The sequence below is a fragment of the Lygodium microphyllum genome, chromosome 16 (genome assembly GCF_053477565.2).
Source record: "Lygodium microphyllum isolate KBCC chromosome 16, Lygodium_microphyllum_v1.1.10, whole genome shotgun sequence".
NCBI lineage: Eukaryota > Viridiplantae > Streptophyta > Polypodiopsida > Schizaeales > Lygodiaceae > Lygodium > Lygodium microphyllum.
In genome coordinates, this window is record NC_141150.1 from 85641652 (window position 1) to 85657379 (window position 15728).

Consider the following 15728-nt stretch of genomic DNA (forward strand, 5'->3'; position numbering starts at 1 on the left):
AGGTGTCATTTATGTTAATTATGGGTTTCGTTTGTTTGTTGTGGTTGGTTTTCGTGGTGGAGTTTTGTAGTTTTATATTAACCGTGGGTTTTGGGGAGCTTTTGTTATTATTATTATTATTATTATTATTTTGTTTTAAAAAACATAACAAAAAAAGGGAAATACCTGGTAGTGGGTGTATGAAAATGCAAAGAATGCGCTCTCCTCAATCCAAAAATATCTGGATTTTTATTTCCTAGATAGTTAGTGGGTATGTGGATGAAAAATGAGTTTTTATGTTTTTTTTTTTTGGATTTTTTTTTATGAATTTAGGTGTTGCATGAAGTAGTTGTTCATCTTAGAAAATATGTCAAAAATAAGTAAAAATGGTAGTGGAAGTTTTAGGAAATTTTCGGAAATTAATTTGGAAATTTTTTAGCATTTTTAAAGAATTTTTCATGGTTTTGAGTATTTTTAAAAGAATGTTGAATTTTTTTAAAAAAATAGGTTGAAGTTTTTTCTTGAAATTGACAGGTTAGAAAAAATAGGCAATTGGTTGCAAAAATAGTAGGAATGTGTCTAGATTTTTTTGTATTTTTTTTCAAAATTTTAAGTGTCTTTTAATGTTTTTTTTAAATTGTCAATGGTTTTGTTTTGTTTTGTTTTGTTTTTTTTTTGTTGAAAGGTTTCGGGTGTTTGAATTAAAAATCTGGGAAAATACCCAGAAATAGGCTGCGTGGCAGCTGCGTGTCAGCAACGGGCTAATGATCTTCCGCACACGATCCCGCACACGAACACGCACAAGCAATCGCGATCACGCACTCGTGCGTACATACCTACGCGTGTGTCGACGGCTCGAGGGTGGCTGCAGGTGGGACGGGGGTTTATGGAGGTTTGGGTGTGGTGAGCTGCTCCGGGAGAATAGGGGGCTTACAGCGGGGTAGGGGGGTTGTGTGTGTTTGTGGGCGCGGGTGGGGGTTAGGTGGAGGTGTAATGGTGGGGAGGAACAAGGGCTTGCAGGAGGTAGAGTGTGTGTGTGGAATGGTGGGGGGAAAGGGCTTAGATGGGGTAGCTGGGTTTGGTTGCAAGGGGGGAAGGGGGGTTTAGGTGGGGGGGTGTGGTTATGTGTGTGATGGGGGGCTTGGGTGGGGTAATGGGGGTGGGAGGGTTGGTGTGTGTGTTTGGGGGGAAGGGGGGCTTAGAGGAGGTAGGTGTGTACTTAATGGGGGGTGTGAAGGGGGGCTTGTATGGGCGGGGGGGGGGGGGGGGGGGAAGGGGTGTGTTCTGGGGGAATGAGGGCTAAGGTAGGGAAATGGGGGGTGGATGTGGTTGCTAGGGGAATGGGGGGGGAGGGGTTTGAACTGGGGGCACGTGGCAGGGCGGACAGGGTGGGAGGAGGTCAACGCAGCGGGAGGTCGTGGCAGAGGCGGGCGGTTGACGTCGTCACGGCGGCAGGCTGCACAGTGGAGCGGCGGCGGGGCTCACGTGGCAGCTGCGACGGGCGCTGCGACGGCATTCGCACGGCGAGCAGGGGCGGGCGATCGACGTCGGGCAACAGCGTGCTGGAGCATAGGCGGGGCGGTTGACGTCGCGCGATGGCGGCAGGCTAGAGCAGAGGCAGAGCGGTCCACAGAGGCGGCGCAGGGCGGCGCTGCAGGACGCCACAAGAGGGCGTCGTCGTCCCGCACCTGGAGGCGACGGCTGCAGGGTGGCGAGGGGAGGGCGCCGACCACTGTAGGGCTGGCAGAGAAGGGCGCCGGCGACTGCAGAAGAGGACGAGGGGAAGAGGGAAGGGAAGGAGGGCGTCGTGAGGGAGGAGAGAAGGGAGGAGAGAAGGAGGAAGGGAGGAGAGGGAGGAGAAGAAGGAGGGGAGGAGAGGGAGGAGAAGAAGGAGGGGAGGAGAATGGAACAGAGGAGGAGGAGGGAAGGGTAGGAGCAGGGAGATGGAGATGGAGGGAGGAAGGGGGGGACACACAGAGGGAGAGGGAAAGGTAGTTGGGGTGGGGAGGGTCGGGGAGAGAGAAGGGTGGGGGGGGATAGGTAAGGGTATGGGGGGGTGAAAAGGGTGGGAGGGTATGGGCAGGGGCCCATGGGTTAGGGTACCCAAGGGATGGGGCAGGGGGGTCCATAGGGGGGGTGCCCAAGGGAGAAAATGGGCGGGGGGCCCAGGCAAGAGAGGCGTACCCCCGTCCCGCGCGCGTGCGCGGGGCGGGGTAAAAAAATTTGCCGTGACGGAATTGAAAGGGTGCCCGGATGCGGGGACGAGGCACGTGGATGAGATTGGGGCACGTTAAGATGCGTAAAATTTAAAACGGGCGCGTTCACGCGCGGGACGGGCGCGCAAAAACACATAAAAATAAAGAAAAAATAATATCTCCCAATCCAGACGTCAAAATGAAATGGCGTAAAAACAAAAAGTGGACAAGACTGCAGGGGGATGACAGGAAAAATAGACAACGGGGGTTCCGGGAGAAACACAGGCCGTTCACGTGCAAAAAACACAAAAAAACGGATTAAAAAACGCAATTAAAAATTAATATCAGAAGATCCGTGCATCGGAATGAGGTGCAAAAAAAAGGAAAACTGTGCAAAAAGACGTGCCCAACAATCTTATCACATCAACACATAATTCCGACGAAGATAAGACGCATTCACGTGGAGAAAACCCAAAAAACAACCCCGAAAATGGGATCGGAAATTAATATCGAACGAACCGTTCGCCGGAAGGAGTGGCATAGGGTTATCACGTTAAACCGCAGTTCCGGTGGAAGTAGGAGGGGTTCACATGCGAAAAACTCCAAAAATACACCTGAAAACTCACTGAAAATTTAATAAGTAAAAATTCGGAAGTCGAAAGAGGGGGGAGGAAAAAGGAAAAATGTGGGGGAAGACACGGGGACATGGCTGTCAAATCAAATTGGAATTCCGAGGCACACAGGGCAGGTTCTCATGGAAAAATGTCAAAAAGACGCACAAAAAAGTTGTAAAAAACCGGAAAATTAATATTGGACAAACCGTGCATCAAAATGACACGGCGTAAAAAGGAAAAATGTCAAGGGAAAAGTGCTTGGTAGGGCTATGACGTCAGATCACGGTTTCGAAGCAAGAAAAGTGCATTCATATGGAAAACCGGCTAATTTGCGCAAAATGCTTCAAAAATTAATAACGCGAAAACCGTACACCGGAACAGGGGTAGGTAAAAAGGAAAAATGGTCAGTTCAAAGAGAGGAATAGGGCTATAAGGTTGGATGTGGACTTCGCTAAATGTAGGATGCATTCACATGGCAGATCCTCAAAATTAGGGAATGAAGAAAAACTGCAAGGGAACAGCCCCAAGGGTGGGTGGAAAATGAACGATCGGGTGGGAAGGGACCCCATCAGGGTAACAGCAAGTCATGGCATACATGCATGAGTAGGTTAAGGCATATGCAGAAGGGTATTTGTCTAGCCACTCATTGACTTTGGGATCGATGGCTATGGTACTGGATAAGGTACCAATTTGTCCTAGCGTGCATCCTCTTTCATCCTTACATTGTCACCTACAACTATCTATTAAGTGGGTCAACACTCACAGAAGAGGAATCCATGGGTGAGCACTCGAAAAATGACCTAGATGGGTAGATATATTCATAACTCCGCATCAACCCAAAAAACTCAAGTGTGGATAGAAAGCTTCTCATCCTATAGATCTCCTCAAAGATGCTTGTCTAGTACCATAGCCATGGATGCCACTTGTAGGAATAGCTAGGAGGCAACAATGCAAGGATGTAAGAGGATGCATGACCATGATGCACAGGTTACTTGTCTCATGCCATAGTCATCGATTCAAAAATCAAGGAGTGGCTAGACAAGTCCGAGGAGAAGAGTGATGAGATATTTTGCATTGAAGTGGAGTCTTATGTACAAATCTATAGACCCATTTAATGGAGAGGACGCCCATATAATGGGGTAGGGGCTGACCCGCTAAAAAGGGTGGCCCTTTTATATAGAGACCCGTAGTATAGGGTGAACACAAAGGCATAGACAGACACAGGAGAGCCAGAGAGAAGGTGTCCAAGAATATAGATCCCATGTTTGACTAGGCAACATAGAACCACTTTCTTTACTTAGGCTTGGTACAAAGACACGAACAGACATAGGAGAGTTGCAAATAATGTTTCCAACAATGTAGACCTCATGTCTGAGCTCTGGGCGTGCACATGTGGTTTTTCCAATTCCACCTTTTCACAAACTGTTTGGTGAAGACAAGCCTTAAACTTGTCAAGCTTGAGGTTGTTTTCATGTTAAATATGAGTATTCTTCCCTATCTTCAACTAAAGAGCTTCAAATTGATGTAGAAAACTTTGGAAATCCTCTCTTGGATTTTGATGAAGACGTTGAAGCTTCTCATCAACTTGTATTGCTGTTTCATGATGAGCAAAGTGTGATACAAGAGAACTTGTTAGTTTATCCCAATCTTGCTTCACAGCATCATCCAAAGCTTCATACCAAATCTTTACTTCTCCCTGCATAACTAGACGAAAATCATAAAGCTTCTCTTCATGAGTTACCATGTGACTCATAAACATAAACCATTCACAATGTGCAAGCCACTTCGTTGGATCTTCCTTACCCATAAACACTCGACTCGATAAGCTCATCATCTTCATACAATTGAAGGTTTCCTTGAGTTCTTAAATAAAAATATATTGAATCCTTTATGGGGGTACCAAAAGATGACAAAAAGAGAGATGATCACAATCTCCAATGTGTAAAATGCTCCCTCTATAACTCAATGGCTAACTATTCTCTTCTATTATTGGTAGGATGAGAAAAATTGAGTTGCAAGTGAGATTTCATGTAGAAAAATCATAACTATTCACCTAAGGGAGAATGTGCAAAAGCGTCTCCCCTTCACATGTCCCTCCTAGAAGCACCATAGGTGACAAAATATGGAGGGATGTGCCATGGGATGATTGCCTTTTTTATTGTAACCAATTAGTTGCAAAGCTGATAGCACAGCTTAATCTCAATGGCTGCAACTTTTAGTTGATTTGAACAAGCTATGTAGAGGAGTTAAGTCTGAGTCTCACCCCCTCTATAATTATAAAACTCAGGGGTCATGCACTCTCACCTCTAACAATAGGAACGCTGATCGAGCTGCATGTTGAGAGTAACATGGGCAACTACGATGACAGTATGTATATGGGTAATCTATTTTTGGACGGGGAGGCATTTTTAAGAAAATGTGGGCCTGACTGACATTCCATTGCCCTTGGTATCACTTACATGAAAAGCATCCAATGGTTTCAAAAAAAAAATCTCTAAAAAAGACAATCATCTTATGGTTGCAAAGGGCCTTATCACTATGGATAGAGAGCATATATGGATTTTTACTTGTGAAACCTTCAACGTTGGGTGTTAAGATGAATCTGGCACATAGCCTCTAAATTTTACCTCATTTGAAGACATTTGAATTGATTACATGGTAGGGAACTTATATGTGCATCATTCAAGAGGGAAAGAAAGATGCCTCCTTAGAAAATAAAGGTTGAGACCTTTTGTAAGATGGAATATTTTAAGGATATGTTGAAGCTTACTTGACATTGTAAAAAAATACGATCATTTTAAAAAGCCTTAGAAAAGAGGACCACCACAAGAACTCTATCTCTCAAAAATTTTCTTGCAAAAGAGGTGAGGTACCCATCTAGCACATCCATGGACAAAGGACAATAGAGACATTGAGCAATTATTGCACTAATTTTAAATCATTTTTGTCCCAGAGAGGAGTCAAGAAGAAAGTAGCAAGAAGTCAAAGAGAACATGGGAGTATACTCTTAAATAGGATATCTCCGGTCCATTTGATTCTCCTCCCCTCTCTACCATGACAAAGAAGAGTAGCAAAATTGAAATTGGTGGCAAGAGAGATAGTGGTAGCAAATTGGGTAACACATTAACGTATCAAACCCCAAGCAAGATAGCATTTTTCCCATGTGATGCTTCTACTGAACAAAGTAAGACCGCACAAGCATTGAGGCAAAATAATAATGAAGGAGCTAGGGACCCTTAGGTGTTGAACAAAAACATGCTCTACCTTCAAAGTCCTCATGTATAAAATGAAAACCTAAAGAGGATCCACTGACATGTAAAACTCAAGAGTCTCCATCAAAGTCCTCATGTATAAAATGAAAACCTAAAGAGCATCCACAGACATGTAAAACTCAAGAGTCTCCATCTAGCTCTTTGACATCAAATTATGCATTCTTAGACAATGCAAATTGTTAGATTTATTGAGTACCCATGAGAAGTTGGACACCTCTTCTTGCATATGAAGTTATTAACCCATATTAGCATTTGAAAATTGTTATTTTCACATTTTTTCATACAAGATTGATATATATGAATAAATTTCTTGTCAATTAAGTATCAAAATTTTTCTAATTAATTTTTTAGGTTTTGAGATAATTATAATGTATCATGCCTAATTTATTATTAATTTCTAGAAAAATATAAATTTATGCTATATAAACTTTATGATATTAAGATACTACCTTGCCTAGAAAAAAAATCCTTTAAAAATGATCTAGTTTATAAATCAACATCCTTGTGTCATAGTAGTTTTTATTTTGAAATGCACAAAATTAAAATTATTAGAAACTTATATGTTATTTTTTACCCAATTTTTAAAAATGAGTCATTCTCTTAAGTTTTTTTAGAGAATCCAAGGGAATCTCCTTAGGAGAAACATGCAACTTACTTGAAAGGTTTGCAACTATGTTGAAGAACAAACTTAGCGAAAACATGGTCTATAAAGAAAGCCTAGAGAGTCATCCTCATAGTATTCTAATACCCATCTAAGATTTGTCACTTTGCAACCAATGAAATATGCAAGTAGCCAAAAATTACTTAATTCTAGAGAGGGGTAGTTGCATCCATTAACCTAGCATTATTTCAGCTCACTCCCCTAAGATAGTATTAGCCTGGGTTCTATCCTACTAAAGGTGATTATGCTCCTATGATTCTTCCTAAAATTTCTTTGATTGAGAAGTTACTTGATTGAGTGTGTCCACCCATCCATAAGAGTTAGTAATTAAGATTGGGCTTGCCACTTTCCACATGCTCACCCAAGGTTTAATTATTAAATCCAATAATTATGTAAATATTTAAGAACATCAAAGGTATTTTTAAATAACTAAGTAAACTATAAACATTCATAAATTTTTCTTACCAAGAGACCTCGATGTTCCTTAAGTCCAAATCCCAAAAAGAAGGTTATGAAACTTACCTGAGTAGCACGAACATTAACTTTATACATGTACTAAGAACTATTGACTGAACAGTCTTTTTTAAACGATTCTCTCTTGCTTACATTCTAAGCTTTCTTTTTCCAACTTTATAGTGAGTCCACTGTGATAAAAGGATTTATATTCTCTTCCAATTGACTCTCTTCTTCTCAGATTTCCATATAATTTAATCTCTTGCTTTTCTTTTTCATCTCTTACTTTAAAAGTTTGGAGATTTCTTTCTCATCTCTTAAATAAAAGCAGAAGACCTCTATTATCTTCTGTTGGAATCTAACTTCCTATCTCTTTCAACATACGTTTTCATTGATTTCTTAATTATGCTTATCCCTCTTCTCTCTATCATTAGAGAGAGCTCAACTTTGCCAAGCTAATCACCTTCCATACTTTTATTATCATCTTCTATTTCTCAATTACATTTATCCCTCTTCTCTATATCATTAGAGAGACCTCAACTTTACCCACTTCCTCGTCCTTTGATTTCATACTTCAATTTTATTTCTACAGCAAGGGGTGAAACATATGTAGAAATTACATGGCACAACGGGCAGAGTTTGAGCAATGAGTAGAGAACACATAACAACTATAAGGAGAATAAAAACTGCTTTAAGTTCAAACAAACTAATACGAAGATGGTTCTATCCACCCATGTGCTTCTACTTTGAAGCATAGATGGTGATCTATATCGATAATAGGCGAAGAGCTTAAGGATAGCTAGAAGAACTCGAACTAGTTGAAATATAGATTGATGATAGCTTTGGAAGGATCTTCCTTTTATAGCTTGAGAGAATAGTCTGATCAGCCTCTCTAATTATATTATGAACCTCCCCTAGTTAGTGAGGGAATATTCCCTGGACTGTCGACGGCCGCGGACTAGGGGCACTACCTTGACACCCCAAAATAAGGGTCTTGATAAGTTCCACACCCCACAACTCAATACATTATGACTCTAGTTGCTACTAGCATAAGTACTCTATCAAACCCAAAGGCTAGATCCACAAAGGTCACCTTTTTACCATCCAACCACATTGACCTTATCTAAAATACAAGTCGAGACCCAACCAATATTCATGCTCACACATGGCTTCTCCCTATAATGAGGGCCTTACAACTTAGACTATCATGGACCATTGATGTGGCACCTTACGAAGGTTAGCCATTGAGGATATCTAATATCCCCCCTCAATGTCCTTGAACTACATCCTCAGCCTAATGGTGAGTCTCTAAAGATAAGCTCGAAGCAGATCCTTTGTATAAGAGCTTTGATGAAGATATATGCTCCATTATCCTTCCTTGGATAGTAGATGACCTCTACTATCCCATCCTCGATCAAGTCACGCACATAGTGATACTGGATTTGAACATGTTTAATACGTGATCAAGACTTCAAGCTCCTTTGATTTGAGCTCAGCACCACCATCTATTTTAAACTTCTTCACACTTTTCCCTATTTCATTCTCAACAAGTTTTAGACATCCTTTCAACTTACCAAAATCTTGAGCCTTATCACGAAGGATTTACACCCACATCTTCTTACTATTGTCGTCAACAATCAACATAAAACAAGAGGATCCTCCCAAATTATGCATGTGTAGGCCTTTTACCATACAAGTCAGCATGCACTAACTCTAGAGGATCCCTCACTATAATCTTGCTTTCTTGTCCTTTATTTTAGCTAGTGCGAGTAGGTGAGCAATCATACATTGCTTAAGCATCTCTTTTAACACTGCAAAATCAATGTGACCAAATCTTTCATACCGAGGCTTACTTGCACCCACACCAACACTGGCTGTAAGAGAACTGAGCTAATACATGTTGTTCCTTATTTCTTCTTTGCCAATAGCTTTGCTAGAACTGTAAATGATTTTTACACTTGTCTTAATGAACCTCACCTCATGGCCAATGAAGGATTTTTGAAATCACCATTTGAAAAATAAAGGAAAAAGTACCTGTATCCTTAGTAGGACATTTTGGATTATTTCCAAGAGTCATAGTAATGGATTCTTGCAAAGGCATTATAGAACTATCAGACCTTTCTTATTGGTCATGCAACAAGAGACACAACTATCCAATACCCATCAGTCAATGGTAGATATTTCTTGCACTAAAGGAACAAACTTTCTCAATGCTTGCCATGAATAAATCCAACTCTTGTTCAGCCATATTGACTTCTCTCCTTTCCTTTACTCTTCAGGGTGCTATTCTTTTCATCTGCCTTATTAACACGCAATCTACAATCGCATATCCTTACTTCTTGTAGTAGAAGCACTCTTCTTGAAAAATTTTTTTACCACACTTCTTCTTTTTGTCACCATTCGTAGAGAAATAATCTTTTCTTTTCATGTTCATAGAAAATGCAACACCTTTTTCTTTCCACCCTTCTTCTTTTTGTCACCATTCGTAGAGAAATCACCTTTGCCTTTCATTTGTAGATAATGCAGCATCTCCACTATTGCTATCTTCTCGTGAGCTTTTACCTGCAACTCCTCCTCCATTTGTAGTGTATAAAACTCCTTAAACATCAAAGCTTGGAATCTCACTTGAGTGTTTAGGGTAGTTATTCGTCCATTAAACTTTAGTGGGAAAATTTGAAGACATCTCTAATCTAGCTCCTCACTAGTCTTTTATATCCTAACATCAACCATCTAGTCACATAAATTCTTGATCACAATGATGAATGCTTCATCTATCTCTCCTTTAGCAAACTTCTCTACTACTAGTTGAGTCTCCAAGTTTTAAATCTATGCTTGATTTTGCGTTTTCTATTTTCTCCTCATTATGTTTCAAGCTTTTGATGCCTTGGTTGTATGCTGAATCAAGGTCAAAATAAAGTTAGAATACTGTGTAACTAAGTCACACAATGCATCTATATTTGGAGGAATCATGATACTCAAATTTGATGGGCCAGGGATGGGTTGGGGTGTTGGGTATGCCCTCATCATTATCTTAAGAAGCTTATAAGAATCAATGATAGTTGTAATTTTAAACTTTCACAAAGTGTAGTTTCTACCATCTAACTTGCCTTCATTGAAGGCTGGTGGACCAATCCTAAGTGTTTGAATTATCGATACAATACCACTACCACTTGATGTGCCAGCACCACTACCTGATGTAGCAAATGAAATTTCTTATCTTTCATATTGAAGCCCTTGCCTCTCAAGAACTCTTTACTCCTTACAGCCCCCTACCATGCAGAAACTACACGACGTAATAAACAAAATATTAGCAAGGAGTAGAGACCATACAACAACTATGAGAATAAAAAAAGTACTTTAATTTCAAACCAATTGATACAAAGATAGATTTAGTCATCCTTGTGCTTTCACTATGAGGCTTAGATGGTGATCCAAACAAATGATAGACAAAGGCCTTAAGGATAGCTGGAAGAACTCTCATTGGGTGAAAGATAGATTGATGATGGCTTTTGAGGGGCTTTGCTTGTAGTCTAGTCGGCATGTCCAACCATATTATGAACATTCATTAGTCGGCTAGGGAATATTCCAAGAAATATTTTCTTTAAGGTTGGGCCAAGGGGCCAAGGGTGCTACTCTCTGATCCTTGTCAAGGGGCTTGTTGACCCCCCTAAGATCCCCCCAGCGAAGGACCACTTTGGCGGTCCCTAGATCCCAAAATAGGGGTCCCTGATAACTCCCACACCTACCTGGCAACTCGATGGATTGTGCCTCCAGTTGCTACCATCATAACTACTGTATCTAACCCAAAGGCTAGATCCACAAATGTCACCTTTTTTCCATCTAATCATATATACCTCATCTGATATACAAGTCAAGACCCAACAAATGTCTATGCTCACACATGGCTTCCCCTCATAATGGGGACGTTACATCTTAGAGCACCATGGACCTTTGGTGGCACCTTACAAGGGTGCGACATTGAGCATATCTAAAAACATCGGGGTTCTTGATCTCAGAGCTTTGATCTTCTTTTTCTTCTTCTCTTGAACTTTACAAATCCCTTTTCTCTTCTATATCATCTTGAGTGAATTTCTTTCTTATTGTCATTTAAAATATTCTTAGCACTCTACATTTTTCGTATATTGTTATCAAGTCTTATATCACTCATGTATTTCTAAGATAGTACCTCTCTAATATAAAAGGAAATGATCCTAAACCATATATAATTATATAACAATTTACCTTGATAGGTGCCTCGTAAATACTCGTTTCAAATATTGTATGTGTATAGTTACATAGACACTTCACTGAAAAGAAAAGAGTACTATCATTGCATTAGAAAAAGAGTGCAAGTACAATGCTTTATAGGAATTGAGTGGTGGCCCTTTTTTTTAATTGTGCATATGGGATTCTTGTCCTGAGCCCTCACTGCTCCTTACAAAGGGATTGAAGTAGGTATGATTGCAAAATATCTCAACACCCCTCCTCAATCACAATCAGAAGAACAAAGTGTGTAGAGGCTTTAGTGAGAGCAACACTTGTAAAGTGTTGGCACACCATAAACAAGGCAAAACACCAGAGGCTATCGCAGAAAAGGCTAAGTATGGATACCACAAACATGGTGGTCATCTAGAGGCTGTAGCAGGGGCCTCACAAAGTGTACAGAGGCTGTAGTAGAAGGCTAACTGAGGAGTTTACAAGTTTAGGTCTGAAGCATTAGGGCTAGGAAATACAAAGCTAAAAAAGTCTATCTGAATAGAAGGAGTGATGAGGTTTGTCCTTCTCGTGGTGGTCTTCTTCTTCTTCTTCTTTCTTTGGTCCGTTTTCTTCTTCTTCTTTGACTACAACTAGATAGGCCTTTTGGGACCTCTTTTTGGCTTGGCAGAACTTCTCAATGTGTTCGGTCCTTTTGTAGAAGTCACAAAAGAGTTGATCCCTCTTGCCTTTGTACCTGTTGCCAACATATAATGCATGTTCATCTCTAGAGATGCTTGGTTCTTCCTTAGTTTTTAGCTTCTTTTCCTCCTCTAACAGTGATGCCTGGATATCAACAAGTTCAGGGTTTGGCATATTGATTAGAGTTGTTGATATATTATTATATTCAGGAGGTAAACTTTTAAGTAGAGCGCTGATGCAAACATCTTCTTCCATTTTAATGTTGATTCCTGCAAGTTGGGTTAGAAGTCCTTCCATGTAATTCAGATGTGTGGCAAGTGATGTTCTGGACTTCATTTCAAGCCTGGAAAACTCAATCAGGAGACCATACTTTGATGATTTAGATTATGCACTAAACAAGGTGTCAAATCTCTTCCATGTATCCTGTGAAGTGTCACAATTATCCACATGGTGGATATAGCTATCGTCTAGCTCCAATTTCATAATGGCATGAGCCTTATCATCATTCTTTTTCCAAGTGACTGCAAGGTCCACATCATGAGGCTTCTTTTCTTTTCCAGTAGTAATGGCCCAGAGGCCCTTCTTCATCAGGATGAGTTTGATGTGGATCTGCCAGGTATGAAACCCGAATCCTTTGAAGCGAGAAGTTGGAGAGTCTTTGCCCATGTTAAATGGCTAGAGCAATAGAAAATAACTCCATAATTCTTAGATTTTATCAGTGAAAGAGCAGATTATAGTGTGTCAAGAGACACAAGTAATGACAATGTGAAAACACACTATGTAAAGACTATGTCCGGGAACTCAAATCTTCTTAGTTCGGGGTCGTTGATCTTCTGTCAATGAATCCAAGCTCTTCTCCTCCTTGATTTGATACTGGGATAGTAGATTGGAGTGGTAGTGGTTTGTTCCAAGTGGCAGGATAGAGAAAATGATAAGATTTTTGAGCTTGGTGAAGTTTTGCTATGGCTTCCTAGATTAGGGTTTTGACCCAGCCTTGGTTTTTTACTGATTGTGGGAGCTATACTTGATCATTTTGAAAATTTCTTATATGAGGATGAAGCTTACTTCATGGGCTATCATTATCCTATGATGGCAACTAAAATCGTGCTGCACAGAGATGGATCAAAGCATTCGATCAACATGGGCACATATTTTGACAACGTGACGAATCTTCAGCAATGCTGAAGCATATGATGGCCAATGTTGCAGCATGATGTGCATAGAGATGCGGCTGATGTTGAGGAAGATTTTCCGAGAAGGCATCATGATGAATGGTGTCTTGTAGTGTGAGATCCATAGGCTCCAAGATGCCTAGGTATTGCTTGGCTATGGAGGCCACATGATAGATCCTGAGAAAAATGACAATGTTGATTAGTGGACAGGGCAATGTCAAGTTCTAAGGTGATACAGAGAAGCTCTAGGAGCAAAACAACACTTATCCAAAAGAAAGTTTATCAAGATCTCTTCTGGTTGAAGAGTTGTAAGGGCTTGAAGCAGGATATGTGCAGGGTGGCTATGGCTGCCACAAGGTCGAAATTTGGAGAAGAAGGAGTGGGAGATGAGCTCCTAGACTTGATATGGACTAAGCTAAAGCTAAGCTAGATGAGAGTAGAATGGAGCTGGAGGAGCATGCCCAACTGGTCTCCCATCACATCACTATTAAGGATGCAAGTGAAATTAAGATCATCAATCAATGTTCTCTCAATTACTTTGCTCTGTCCTTTTCCTTGAGGCACAATAGATGTCATCCTCAAGTCCTCTTCATTGCTCCATAGTCGCGGCAAAGAGCTATCCACCTGATCAAGAAATTCTGATATATATACAAGAGACTCTTGTATCAACCAACCCTCAGCCATGCTTCCTTCGGGCCTTGCACTTTGCCTCACAAAGTCTTTTAAGGTCTTCATGAAGTGCTCTAGGAAGAACATCCAACGGGCATGCACAGTGCCACATAAAGCAATTTCATCCACTAAATGCACAATGAGATGTAGTTGACTTGTGAGAATGGTTCGCGGAAAAGTCTCCTCTACCATACAAACCACCTCCACTGCCATAACACGCGCATCATCCAATGTGGCTGGATCAATTGCTTTGGAACTAACATATCTGAAAAATAAATGCACAGTACGTTATACCTCATGCACATTCATTTTGCAAGGTATAATGAAGGGTGATCTTACATGGGATTTACATACCTCACAAGCTCGCCCATCTTATAAATACATCTTTTCAAACTCCTGTCTGCACAATGGTCGATGCTAGTAGGTAGTATGAACTGCGCACATAAGAGCACATGTATATTTGGGTTAGGGCATTACAAAATTTAATTTCAACCTACAATAATTGGAAAACACTTACTTGGAGCATCTTGTGCCAATCGTGGGACTTCAACCCATGTAGTTGCTCAACCCCTCTTTTCTTAGTGGTTGTAAACGCTCCCTTCAACGATCTCATGCATCCAGTGGGAGTACGCAAAGTGGTGATGGCTTGCTTTACCTGCTTCTCCTCCTTCTTTGATATAATCCAGGGAGCAGGCGGAAGACGAACGTGCCCACCCTCCTCTCGTGGCCAAGCTTGACGCATACGTCCTGCGACCTACAAGTCCTCCCGTACGCTAACATTGTCTCTTTTACCAATAACATGTTCCCAAATACTAGATCCCACATTCTTGAAGATGTGCATGGGATCAAGAAGATGGTTGATCTTGAGATGGGTCCAATATGGTAGCCGGAAAAAAATGGAGTACCTACACAAGGGATTGCAGACTGTCATCTTTATTCCAACTTTAGAGACTACACAAAACAAGATTGAAAACAATGGAGATGTACCTGTTCATGCCATCTGGAGGAAGAACATTTGAAGACTCCCAAATACGCTTCCAATCTTTTGCACGAAGTGTCTGTGGATGAATGTTCCTCTTACTAGGAGCATATTTAGGGTGATCTGATGGGAGAAATCGATGATGATTATCGAATATGGTCTTACACAAACCATCAGCTTATTCATGTACCAATGAAGGGCCACATATAGGACATGCATGTTTACCCGATGTCCTCAAACCTGTTAAAATAAAAAAAAAGTTAGAATAATAAAGTCAATAGTTATAATTGATATAGCTAGTAGTATTAGAGTCGGGAGGTAGTTAGAATTCTTACCAGAACAATCGCTGTATCCTGGAAAGTCATGCATTGTCCACATCAACACTGCTTTTAAGTCGAAGTGTCGAGAGGAGGGAGGCCTACTAATGTCCACTACCGCAACACCTCTCCATAGTTCCTCCAACTCATCAATCAACGGTTCAAGATAAACATCCATATGCTTGACTTTATGTTTCCCTGGAATCAGAAGGGATAACATAAGATGTCCCTTCTTGATCGCCATTGATGGTGGAAGGTTGTAATTCACCAACACAACCGGCCACACGCTGTATGCGGTGCTCTTGAAACCAAACGGATTCACTCCATCCATACCTAGGCCAAGTCTCAAGTTTCTGGGCTCTGTTTTAAAGCTGGGCCACTCATCTTCAATATGCTTCCAAGCAGGAGTGTCTGCAGGAATTCTCCACATGCCATCATCCGATCGATGCGAGGAATGCCATGACATGAGCTCTGCTATGGATTTGCACTTGAACATGTGTTTGATGCAAGGAATTATAGGA

The 15728-nt window shown here is 41.0% G+C and overlaps 1 pseudogene; it reads right to left on the minus strand.

The window, feature by feature from the left end:
* LOC148023065 (pentatricopeptide repeat-containing protein At4g18520, chloroplastic-like) overlaps positions 1-15451 on the minus strand; it is a 52394-nt pseudogene extending 36943 nt beyond the window's left edge.
* Positions 15452-15728: the final 277 nt, after the last annotated feature.